The 13,503-nt window shown below is 47.6% G+C and overlaps 1 protein-coding gene across 6 annotated transcripts in view; it reads right to left on the reverse strand.

The window, feature by feature from the left end:
- The window catches only part of LOC138293717 (equilibrative nucleobase transporter 1-like), a 383,365-nt gene that overhangs the window by 162,952 nt on the left and 206,910 nt on the right, over positions 1-13,503 (reverse strand). For 2 of the 6 annotated variants that reach the window (XM_069233043.1, XM_069233047.1), the window contains one exon: positions 10,242-10,391. The exons of the other annotated variants lie outside the window; for them this stretch is intronic. The gene's annotated coding sequence lies outside the window, so the exon portion shown is untranslated. The remainder of the gene's footprint in view (positions 1-10,241; positions 10,392-13,503) is intronic. 6 annotated transcript variants of the gene reach the window in all.

Here is a 13,503-nt window from a genome sequence, read left to right on the forward strand (position 1 = left end):
TGGTGTGGTAACTTTGGGGTTGCTCTGAACCCCCAACGGTGGGCTACCTTGGACCAAGAACTGAACCCTGTAAGTGTCTTACTTACCTGGTAAAACTAACAAAAACTTACCTCCCCCAGGAACTGTGAAAATTTAACTGTGTCCACTTTTAAAGTAGCTATTTGTGAATAACTTAAAAAGTATACATGCAATTGAAATGATTCAAAGTTCCTAATGTACTTACCTGCAATACCTTTCAAACAAGATATTACATGTTAAATTTGAACCTGTGGTTCTTAAAATAAACTAAGAAAAGATATTTTTCTATAACAAAACCTATTGGCTGGATTTGTCTCTGAGTGTGTGTACCTCATTTATTGTCTATGTGTATGTACAACAAATGCTTAACACTACTCCTTGGATAAGCCTACTGCTCGACCACACTACCACAAAATAGAGCATTAGTATTATCTCTTTTTACCACTATTTTACCCCTAAGGGGAACCCTTGGACTCTGTGCATGCTATTCCTTACTTTGAAATAGCACATACAGAGCCAACTTCCTACAGGATGATAATGGGTCTCTCTGAAAAGCTCAGAAGGAGATGGGATGTCCTAATACCATGCCTCCTATTCGTCTATAGGGAGATCCCTCAAAAGGTTGTGGGCTACAGCCCATTTGAACTTCTGTTTGCGCACCCTGTTAGGGGTCCCCTTGTTCTTGTTAGAGAAGGTTGAGAGCAACCTCTCAAGCCTCCTAAGCAAGACATTGTGGATTATTTGCTCGGCCTCAGATCAAGGATGGCTGAGTATATGAAGAGGGCCACTAAAAACCTTCAGGCCAGCTAGGAGTTGCAGGATCAATGGCATGACCAGAAGGCTGTACTGACTGTATACCAACCAGGACAGAATGTGTAGGTGCTGGAACCTGTGGCTCCCAGGGCACTCCAAGACAAGCGGAGTGGTCCCCACACCATTGTGGAGAAAAAGGGTGAGGTTACCTACCTGGTAGACTTTGGCACTCCCGGAAGCCCCCTGAGGGTGCTCCATGTGAACTGCCTTAAGCCCTACTATGACAGGGCTGATCTGACCCTTCTCAGGGCAAATGATGAGGGATAGGAAGAAGAGAGTGGCCCTCTCCGTGACCTCTTCTCCCACACTGCAGCCGATGGCTCAGTTGATGGGGTGGTACTTGGTGACTGCCTCTCTGAGTCCCAAAAAGAGGCCTGCAGAAATCTCTTAGGACAGTTTTCAGAACTGTTCTCATGGAAACCTGGTCAAACCACTTGGTGTGAACACACCATTGACACAGGACAGTTTGCCTATCAAAAGTAAAATTTACATGCAACCTGACCATGTCAGAGACTGTATCAAATCAGAAGTACAGAAGATGCTAGACCTGGGAGTCATAGAGCCCTCAGATAGCCCTTGGGCTAGCCCTGTGGTACTTATCCCAAAACCCCACTCTCGGAATGGAAAAAGGGAGATGAGGTTTTGTGTAGACTACAGGGGTCTCAACACTGTTACCAAAACAGATGCTTATCCTATCCCTTGGGCAGATGAGCTTATAGATACACACTGGCATCTGCCACGTATTTAAGCACAATTGATCTGACTGCTGGATATTGGCAGATCTAGTTATCAAAAGATGCTAAACCCAAAACAGCATTTTCTACCATTGGAGGGCACTATCACTTCACAGTGATGCCCTCTAGGCTGACAAATGCAGCTGCCACATTCCAAAGGCTGGTGAATACAGTTCTCCAATGATTGGACGACTACAGTGCAGCTTATCTTGTAAATATACCTGTCTTTAGCTCCACCTGGGAAGATCACCTGGTCCACCTATGGAATGTTTTAGAGGCCCTGCAAAAAGCAGGCCTCACTATCAAGGCCTCGAAGTGCCAGATGGGGCAGGGGAAGGTGGTATATCTGGGCCCCCTGCTAGGTGGTGGCCAGATTCAGCCACTGCTGGGGAAGATCCAAACCATTTTGGATTGGACGCCCCCTACTGCCCAGACCCAGGTTAGTGCCTTTTTAAGCCTCACTGGGTACTACAGGAGGTTCATTAAGAACTATGGCCCATTGTAGCCCCTCTTAATGACCCCCATCTCAAAAAGGATGCCCAAGAAAGTTTCATGGACAAACTAGCTGCCAAAAATCTTTTAAGGATCTAAAACAGGCCATGTGCTCTGCACCTATTTTAAGAAGCTTGACTACTCCAAGCAGTTCGTAGTACAGACAGATGCTTCTGAGGTAGGGGTTGGGGCAGTCCTATCACAACTTAATACAGAAGGTCCGGATGAACCTGTAGCTTTTATAAGCAGAAGATTGACCTTAAGGGAAAGGCACTGGTCAGCCATAGAGAAGGAGGCCTTTGCTGTGGTTTGGGCTCTGAAGAAGCTGAGGCCATACTTGTTTGGCACTCACTTCCTTGTTCAGACAGACCACAATCCCCTTCTATGATTAAAACAAATGAAAGGTGAAAACCCTAAATTGTTGAGGTGGTCCATATCCCTACAGGGAATGGACTATACAGTGGAACATAGACCTGGGAGTACCCACTCCAATGCAGATGGACTCTCCAGATATTTCCACTAAGACAATGAAGACTCATCTGGATAAGGTTAGCCTTATTGTCCTTCGTTTAGGGGGAGTCAAAGCCCTTCCAGGGCTATTTAGGGTGTCCCTCTTGGGTGGGTCCTCAGATTCGATGTGCAAGACTCCAGCAGGTTTTTGGCATGGTTACCCCCACTTTTTGCCAGATGTCATTATGCTTTGACTGTGTTCACTGGTATCCTGCTAACCAGGTCCCCAGTGATTCTGCTCTCTACCTCTCCATCTGGTTGCTGGGACTTCACACACCCCATATTTGGCATACTGGTGCTCCCATATGAGTCCCTAGTATAGGGAACCCAGGTACCCAGGGCACTAGGGCACCATGGGATCCCCATGGGCTGCAGCATGTATTATGCCACCCATGGGAAGCCATGTAAAATATGTTTGAATGCCTGCCATTGCAGCCTGCGTGAAAGGGTGCAGGCATCCTTTCACTTCAGGGCACTGCACCAGGTCACTGTAAGTCACCTCTATGGTAGCCCTCCTAGCCCAGAGGGCAGGGTGCAGGTACCTGTGTGTAAGGGCACCACTGCATGAGCAGAGGTGCCCCCACAAACTCCAGCTCCATTCTGCTGGACTTCATGAGTGTGGGGAAGCCATTTTACGCGTGTATTGAACATAGGTCACTACCTATGTCCAACTACAGAATGGTAACTCCGAACCTGGGCATGTTTGGTATCAAACAAGCTAGAATCAGACCCCAATGCTGTTGCCGGTATTGGCTGTATGATTCCATGCACTCTGGGGGCTCCTTAGAGGTCCCCTAGCATTGCTCCTACCAGCTTTCTGGGTTCTTCGGAGCAGCCACGCTGCTGCCACCCCTCTGGTGGGTTTCTGCCATCCTTCTCCTTAACCAGATCAAGCCCAGGAAGGCAGAACAAAGGATTTCCTTTGGGAGACGGGGGTAACACCCTCTCCCTTTGGAAATAGGTGTTACATGGCTTGGGGGGGGTCACCTCCCCAAACCACTGGTATGCTTTGAAGGGCACATTTGGTGCCCTCCTTGCATAAACAAGTCTGTGCCAGTTCAGAGACCTCCAGTCCCTGCTTTGGCACAAAACTGGACATGGAAGGGGGAGTAACCACTCCCCTGTCCATCACCACCCCCGGGGTGGTGCCCAGAGCTCCTTCAGGTGTCCACTTGGTTCTGCCATCTTAAATCCAAGGTGGGCAGAGGCCCCTGGGAGCATCTGAGTGACCAGGTCACAGCCCCCTCCTGGTAGGTGGTCACCTTGCTAGGTGACCAATCTCCCTTCCTGGGCTATTTAGGGTCTCCGTCTTGGGTGGGTCCTCAGATTCGACTTCAAGACTCCAACAGGACTCCTCTGCAATGTTTACTGCAACTTCTGGCCACTGGAACCGCGAATGGACTCCACAGGAACCTACAATCTGCAGATACAGTGACAACTTTACTCTGCAACATTGTTTCTGCGGCTCCTTCCAGCAACTGCAACATTTCCCCGGCTGTGCATCCTCTGAGGGCAGCAAGCCCTTAGTCTGCACCAGGAAGCAAGAAGGAATCTCCCTTGGAATGAAGGAGTCACTCCCCTGCATCTGCAGGCACCATCTGCAACGACGACCGGCTGTGTGGATATCCTCACCTCCAGAGCTGCTGGATCCTGCACCATGGGTGGTGGTCTGGAGTGTTCCCTTTGATCCTCTCTACCAGCTTCCCAACGTGGGAGACGGTAAGCCCTTGCCTCTGCACACAGGACAGTACCCCCGTGCACTGTGTCTCTTGCAGCTACTAAGGCTTGTTGGCATCTCCTCCAAGGGATCTTCAGGCTAAGTATAGCCCCAGCCCCCAGCATTCTTCCCTGTGACGCACAGCCCTCTGCGTACTTCTACTACAACGTGGGACTCTTTCTAGGTGTGCTTCATGGGCCTCACTGCGACGCCTGCGCATGTGGGTCATCTGTGGGGGCTGCCTCCTCTTCTTATAACTCTCCTGGATGCTGAGGGTCACCCGGGACTCCTTTCCTTGGGTTGAGTCCCCCTGGACCTTGCTGGTCCCTCGCAGCTCTACTTTTCTTCATTCACGACATTTGCCTTTGCCAAGGCTTGTTGGTGGTTTTTCCACACCACTGACTGACTGCAATTCTTCATCCAGCGTGAGACATCGACTGCATCCCTCAGAAACTCTTCAGCTGCTCCACGGCTGCATTATTGGCCGTCTTCATCACACTGTCGGCCAAATCCTTCATCCAAAGACCAGTGGGTTGTGGCTCCTGCCACCACTGGACACTCCAACGTGAACCGGACTTGGCCCCCTTCTTTTCCAGCTCTTCTTCTCCCAGGATCCACATTTGGTTTCTTGCAGTCTTGTCCGTGTCTTGAAAAATTCTTCTCTGAAGTCCTTCTGGTTGGTTTGGGTAGAGCCAGTTACTTACTTCTTTTCCCCCTGGGGGGTGGGGGCACTCTTGTACTTACCTTGTGGGCTTCCTAGTTCCTTCAGCTCCCCTCTACTGATTCCACTTCCTTGGGTGGGGGCCCGACTGTTGCATTCCACTTTCTTAGTATATGGTTTAGTCCCCCCCCGGCCTTCAGTATTGTCTGTTGCTTTCACTGTTTTCTATTGCTTTCTATGCTAAGCCCTGACTTCTAAATGTCCATATATTTGTGTGTCTCACTTCCCTCCAGTTGTTGTGTTGCCTCTATAGTATTTTTGCAGTAAAATAAAGTTCCTTTATTTTGTAACACTGTGTGGTTCTTTCATGTGTGTGAGTGCCATGTGACTACAGTGGTATTGCATGATCTTTGCATGTCTCCTAAATAAGCCTTGGCTGCTCACCCACAGCTACCTCTAGAGAGCCTGTCTTCCTAGACACCTGACTACACCTCACTAATAGGGGAAACATAGAGCTGGTATAAGGTGATAACACCATAGGTGCTCACCACACAACAGGCCAGCTTCCTACACCGCCTTTGAAACCCGACCCCCAGCCCTGCTGCTAACAGCAGATGGCCACGCCTGTTGCAAACCCCTACTTCTGGTGGGAGCAACAGCAGGAAAATGCACATAGGACAGAAGGAGTGACCACCCCCAGCCTGCACGACCCCAAGGTTTTGCATGCAAGGTGACCCCTCTCTTTCATTATCCTCCATCTTGTATGGCAGGAAAATAGCCAATCATGGATAGGGAAGTGACCTCTGTCCGTAGGAATTGGTCACATAGTGGGTGTAGCCACCCTAAGGTAGATGGCCAACTGGTCACTGTGAGTCACCCTTTTAGCATGATCACCCCAAAACGTCTGACTGATACTGATGGTAACTGACCCTGTCTGTGCCCTGGTCTCTGTATAACAGGACCAGGGCCAGTGCTCTGAATAAAAGATATATGCTCCAATGATAATGTTACATTTGGCAATGACAGACCCCTATAGGTCCCTAGTAGGTAATATGGCAAGGGGATCCAAGCTACCTATAAGTCCCCTGTATATTATAGGACATGGAAATATAGAGGCACAGTAGATTGCCTCCACTGGAGGGTGCACTGTTGTGTTGCCTGCTGTCATTTTTAAAGGCAGCCCAGCTTTGCAGACTGTCTTTAGAAAGTAAAATGTATGCAAATTGGACTTTGGAATTAAATGTACTTCCAAAGTGATAATCTACCTCATTTTTACATATAAGTCACCCCTAAGATCTCCCCTAGATGCCCCATGGGTATGATGCCTTGTACCTATAACCAGGGACCTTATAAAATATGTTTTATAAGCCCTGGTGAGGGACAAACTGCAGCTTTTCATTTTCCCCCATGGTTGAAAGTCAGATTCCTGGGCCATAACAGAAATATGATTCTTGAGCCTATCTACGGCTAAGAAAAACATAAAAATGTCATAAGTGGACTCCAATGAATGGTAATGATAAATGCAACAATTTGCCATTTGTTGAATTTATCATAACTTATACAGGAAAGACGTTATACAACTTTCTTCTCTGTAAGCCAAATTCCAGCCTGCTGGTGGCCTCTCCTGATTGGTCAGCCCTAACAGGATTAGCCAGGATGCTTTGATTAGGTGATAAGTGGCCTGCTCCGTGCAGTGGTTATCTGGTAGCGGTGGGAGGCAAATGGTACAGCCAGGCCTGGAAGGGGGTTGAGGCTTCAAAAAAACATACCAGTCAGAAAGGAATGCAACCAGGCCTGCTCTCTCACCCAGTATCCCACGGATAGCTTAAGAGAGGAATGTGCAGATGTCTAAGGGAGGAACTGATGGAAATGAGACACATGGGGAGAGAAGGGGTGGGGGGGTTGGTTTAGCCGATCATGTTCCTCTGGAGAGAAATCATCCATCTTCGAATGCTAAAGTGCAGTGCTTTATGGGACAAGAAGATGCCTCACTTTGGAGGAAGTTGTCATACCTCTGTGTTGTACCCTGCAGCCCATTGGACAAGAATCCCCAGTGTAAGGAAATGGCTCCCTGTTGCATGGAGGATTCCCCCAATAGGATTAGGGATGTGCCCCCCTCCCCTCAGGGAGGAGGCACAAAGAGGTTGTAGCCACCCTCAAGAACAGTAGCCATTGGCTACTGCCCTCCCAGACCTAAACATACCCCTAAATTTAGTATTTAGGGGCACCCAAGAACCCAGGAAATCAGATTCCTGCAACCTGAAGACGAAGAAGGACTGCTGACCTGAAGCCCTGCAGAGAAGACGGAGACACCAACTGCTTTGGCCCCAGCCATACCGGCCTGTCTCTCCACTTCAAGAAAAACTGCAACAGCGACGCGTCCCTCAGGGTCCAGCGACCTCTGAAGCCTCAGAGGACTACCCTGCATCTAAAAGGACCAAGAAACTCAGAGGACAGCGGCCCTGTTCCACAAAACTGCAACTTTGCAACAAAGAAGCAACTTTTAAAGACCACACGTTTCCCGCCGGAAGTGTGAGACTTTCCACTCTGCACCCAACTCCCCCGGCTCGACCTGCGGAAAACCAACTCTACAGGGAGGACTCCCCGGCGACTGTGAGCCCGTGAGTAGCCAGAGTTGACCCCCCCCTGAGTCACCACAGCGCCGCCCGCAGAGGGAATCCAGAGGCTCCCCATGACCTCGACTGCCTGCTTCAAGGAACCCGACGCCTGGTAAAGACACTGCACCCGCAGACCCCAGGACCTGAAGGAACCGAACTCCAGTGCAGGAGCGACCCCCAGGTGGCCCTCTTCCTAGCCCAGGTGGTAGCTACCCCGAGGAGCCCCCCCCCTGCCTGCATCGCTGAAGAGACTCCCGTGTCTCCCATTGAATCCTATTGCAAACCAGACGCCTATTTGCACTCTGCACCCGGCCTCCCCTGTGCCGCTGGGGGTGTATTTTCTGTGCCTACTTCTGTCCCCCCCGGTGCCCTACAAAACCCCCCTGGTCTGCCCTCCAAAGTCGCGGGTACTTACCTGCTGGCAGACTGGAACCGGGGCACCCCTATTTCCATTGAAGCCTATGTGTTTTGGGCACCACTTTGACCTCTGCACCTGACCGGCCCTGAGCTGCTGGTGTGGTAACTTTGGGGTTGCCTTGAACTCCCAACGGTGGGCTACCCTGGACCCAACTTTGAACCCTGTAAGTGCTTTACTTACCTGTGAACTTAACAAATACTTACCTCCCCAGGAACTGTTGATTTTTGTAGTGTCCATTTTCAAAATAGCTTATTGCCATTTTTGCCAAAACTGTACATGCTATTGTGATGATTCAAAGTTCCTAAGATACCTGAGTGAAGTACCTTTCATTTAAAGTATTGTTTGTTAATCTTGAACCTGTGGTTCTTAAAATAAACTAAGAAAATATATTTTTCTATATAAAAACCTATTGGCCTGGAATTGTCTTTGAGTGTGTGTTCCTCATTTATTGCCTGTGTGTGTACAACAAATGCTTAACACTACCCTCCGATAAGCCTACTGCTCGACCACACTACCACAAAACAGAGCATTAGAATTATCTCTTTTTGTCACTATCTTACCTCTAAGGGGAACCCTTGGACTCTGTGCATACTATTCCTTACTTTGAAATAGTACATACAGAGCCAACTTCCTACACTCAGTGACTGTCCCCCAAGATGATTGAGTAAAAGTGGCTGATCTGCTTTGGAATTCAGATCTGATGCCTGAGACCATGAAAAGAAGGACTGCCCTGCTGGAACCCTGGTCTGCAACCCAGAGGACTACACACTGAAGTGCTGCTCCTGTTGCACACTGGAACAGCCAACTGCCTGGAGCACGCCTACTGGACTTGCAAGGATTTGGCCAGGTGGATTGTGGGAATTGTAGTCCCAACGGCCCAAGGAGCAAGTCGGAGATTCTGGAACCTTGGACTAGGGTTGTGGATCACTTTCCTGCATCAAACTTCCACAAAGTCCCCAGCCTGGAGTGCATCCAGTAGACTTGCAAGGATTTGGCCAGGTGCATTGTGGGAATTGTAGTCTCAATGACCCAAAGAGCAACTCAGAGATTCTGGAACCTTGGATTGGGGTTGTGGAACACTTTCCTGCATCAAGAAACACTTCTGGAAGTAAGACATTGCAGACCGCTGGAACTCTTGGCTGTGACCCAGTCCAGCGCAACCCTCCCCTCTAAGCACTAGTGGCTTCTAAGCGCTAGTTACTTTTAATCTTTAAAGAAATCATATCCCTGGTTCCCTATATTGGATTTTTGTTGTTTTGGTGTCATTTTAAAGATAAGAAATATTTACTGTTTTTATAAATTGGTGTGGGATTTTTATTGTGTGTTGTGTCTTGCTTATTTACTGTGTTGGTGTATTTAAATACTTTGCATACCTGTCTCCTGAGTTAACCCTGACTGCTCATTGCCAAGCTACCAGGGGTTGAGCCAGGGGCTACTTTGTGGGACCTTGACTGGGCACAACCCTGTGTTGGTGGTGTTCTGCCAGTCGTAGGTGTGTACTTGACTCTACCTGTACTCAGCCTCTAACAGTTACTTCTAGGGACTCCCCTAAATGCCCATTAAATGCAGTATTTAGTGGGCACCCCTAGACCTGCAGATTGGATTCCAAGGACACAAGAATGCCAGCAACAAGAAAGCCCAAGGCTCGAGAACGGCATTCCTGCTGCACAAAGAAAAGGGTGGCAAACCCTGACTGCTGCACCCAGCCAGGCCTCGAGAATCGCTGCTGAGGCATTGCATGGACATTAGACGGTCCCTACAAAACCCCAGAGCACCAAAGAGATCCCTTCAGAGTGAAAGCATCACTCCCTGCAACAAAGAATCAAAAGACCAGTGAAGTCATAGCAGCTGGACCAAATTCCACCCGATGGGCTTGGAGGATAAATCCTGAAAGTCTGCCAAGTTTGGTGGCACTGCCACCTCCCGTGGCTGAACTGTGCAGTAGCCACAGGTACTGGACCCCTAACGTCAGACACCCAAAATAAAAGTCCACTCTGGACTCTCAAAGGACCAGGAGCAAGCCCCAGTCGAGAGACTTCAGAACAGTAAGAACCACTCCTGAGAGTGGCCCTGCCGACCTGCAAGCCACCCTCAAAGTGACCTGCCTCCTGCTTCCAAGGGCACCTTGGCACACAGCTCTTGGCTCACCTATCTGCTCTGCACCTGGCCTCCCTGGGCCCTGCACCGGAGAACCAGCTGTGCTCTAAGGGTCCCCCACCCCTTGTGACCTCTAAACTCCAAGGGGACCCATCAGACTCACCTTAAAGTCCACTTATGCATTGCTTATCAAAGTGGTCTCCCGTAGTGGTCGTACACCAGCTTCAAGGACTTTTCAGCAGCTGCTCCCCCCGAAACTTGGAGCTGCCCGAACTTCCCCAGATGGTCCTCAAGACATCTTGACGACCTTGACCTACAAACAAAAGGAGACATTTGTAAATGCACTGCCTGATATTATACGCATTTTAAAAGTTTTCTCCTATGGATTCCTATGGTGTGTAGTTACGCACAAAAAGACTACTTTTGCTAAAATTTGAAAAATTGTAACTTAAAAGGTTCTTACCCGATTTTGATGATCTTGGTCTTAAAGTTTTTATCAAAATCTGAAGTATTATTGTACATTGGTCTTGAGTTATTACTGTAAGTGTGTGTCCACATTTATTGATACTGTGAGTACAACAAATGCTTAGCACTTCTCCGAGACTGGCCCAACTGCTTGACCAAACTATCACAAAAACAGAGCATTAGGTGGCCTAGTTTTTACCTGTGTAAACCAAGGTGGGGTTGCTTAGACTCTGCACAGAGCACATCATGTTTGTACACTACATAGAGGGCCAGCCTCCTACACCCGTCTGGCTGACACAAGAAATTTCACACATACAGATAAATTTTACTCCATCAGGATAAAATGTGCGGTCCGCCTGACTCCAAATCGGGTTGCGGAAAGTGTACTCCGTTACAGCAGAGGAACTACCCGCCAAAACTCAACCAGCCCCAGAGGCCCACCTAATGCATATTACTACTGATCCCGCCCCTTGTGGGAACCGTCCATCCCAAACCTTCCTCACCTCACACATTCACCCTGGGGCCCACTACATTTTTAGTTTGAAAATCTGAGCTGAACAACTTTCACCCCTTTGAATCTAACTGAATGATTTACAACCCTGAGGAAGGCAACACGTTGTTTGTGTTTTCAGACATGTTAGCTGCTCACATCACTCTGGTAAATGTATTTTTAGCCTCCCTACTTGGTTATCCAAGGGGTGTTCATTTCAGCCCATTAGCAGTGACATGCTCACACCTGCATGTGTAAGACCCTCTGGTACCTGGCATCCACTGGGCTGTTAAATCCTTGATTGCCTTCAGGAAAACAAGTCAGGAACATAATTTTATGCTGCATTTCACAAGTCTGCCAGTTAGGATTGTGACATATAACTAGGGCCATTGAAATCCTGTGTTTTTAAGACCACAGAATTTTCCGCATAATCATGGATTTTCTTCATTTGCAGCACAGTGCACACACTGCTGCATAATTTTTAATAGTTCATGAAAAAAAGAAATTTTGTTTGTAGCTCAAATGGATCAGACGTTATTAAACAAAAAAACACAAAGTTCAGCTTTGCCCATATAGTTTTAATATTTGCTACAATGTCTAGAAAAGGAAATAATACTGGTAAGGATTGTGTAGAATTAGTCTCCAAAATGTTCTTTTCCTAGCTGCAAAATGTTCACAACCATTGCCACATGATTTCATTGGCACCGACTATAAGACCATCTGCCACTCATGGCTTTTCACCCAGCAGCAGGGTGCATTGTGGGCTTGTAGTTTTGCTTCCAGCTGAGTCATTTTGGTTTCAAAACCTCAACATTCAAATTGCCGTTGGTTACAATAGGTGTTATGCGGAAAATTAAGCCAATTATCATCTGCTTTACATTTTTACAAAGTTGTTTAGTTAATTTTAAAAAACTGCTTGTTTCACAGCTGAAATCAAATTCTGGTCACCTGTTTTTCAAGGGCTCACTCTCTCATTCACATCAGACATTAAAACAAGCATTGGCAATGTAAACAGTTTAGCATTTTCTGTAGGGGAAAGTTTAAGACCAAATTTCACAATACAATTAAAAAAAAAAGGCACGACATGGGCAGCAAAACCTTCCCTCACACACAGAATAAGTAAACAGCAGGTCGCAGATGCAAGAGGGACATGGGGACATCACACATTTCTCAAACACACCCAGAACAAGTACAAGAGGGGTAGGTAACACACTAAAGAGAGAGAGTGAGGAGTTAAAGGGCTGTTGTACGCTCTGCGTAAACAGATATAAACATAGAAGAAGTACAACAGTCCTTAAAGAAACAGCCAAACCTCTTCTGGGTTTACCATACATTCATATACTCGTATAGGATGATGAACCCTCACCTACCTAGTGTGTTAACCTTCGTCAGCGGGTTCTGCATCTAGCGCCTGGAAGCATCTAAGATGCTACTATTCACTGGTTGTGCACTTTCCTAGTAATGGCCAGTTATAGTCTGGTCTGCTGTCGGGGGGCCTGTGTTCAACCTCAAGGGTTCATATCCCGGCGGGACCACTAAACTTTCATCCTTTTGAGGTGGATAAAATTAGTACCATGGAGATCGGTAACAATAAACATCTGTTATTTAGCACCAAGATACCCTTCTGGGTGAACGTACGCTTTACAAATACACATTATGTTATGGGGTCCCTAGTTTAAGTGACGTTATGTCCCTCAAGCCAGCATTTAAGTTGTCCATCAGACCTATATTAAAATTGTGTGAATTTTCTTTACTGGTGCCTCCCTGATTCAATCATAAACAAGCATTGGAAAAGCCAATAGGTCTCACCTATGCTAAAGCTATTGACTTTGCCAATGTTTTTTTGCCATGATGCATAGCAGCAATGCTGTGCAGCACGGCTAAAAGTTAGGAAAAAAGCACTGGCCGTATCATAGCGTTTTTTTCCTATCTTTCCTTTTATCTGTGCTGCACAACCACGCTGCTATACTACATGGCTAAAAGACATTGGCAAAGCCAATAGCTTTTGCATAGGCTAGAGCAAACGGCTTGGCCAATGCTTGTTTATTCTGAATTAGAGTAATCAAAGAGACTTACAGAAATGCAATATGAGGAAATGTAATTTTAACGCCAGTTCCTGAATGTCACAGCCCAATACCCACAAAAATCTGATACAGTGGCGCGGGTGATTCCTGGCAGTTTCCCACAAGCCTCGAGTCCCGTGACCGGCGCGTTCCCTTTAACTTGAACCTGTTGCTTACGCGTCCTTTATAGGGTGCAGAGAACTCCTCTTGGGCAACAGTTGTGCTGGCAGTGGTTTCTGCAGCAGAGGCACCAATGCATGACTTTATAGATGCATTCGCTGGGTGATCATGCGCGTGTATTTATGTAGCGGGTTTATCGCGCGCTAAATCTGCTCTACGCCTTTAAGTAACCACTTGAAGCCAGATGCCATCAAAGCAATGGTAAAAGATAAACCACCGTAGAACAT

This window comes from Pleurodeles waltl, chromosome 4_2, assembly GCF_031143425.1.
Source record: "Pleurodeles waltl isolate 20211129_DDA chromosome 4_2, aPleWal1.hap1.20221129, whole genome shotgun sequence".
Taxonomy (NCBI): Eukaryota; Metazoa; Chordata; class Amphibia; order Caudata; family Salamandridae; genus Pleurodeles; species Pleurodeles waltl.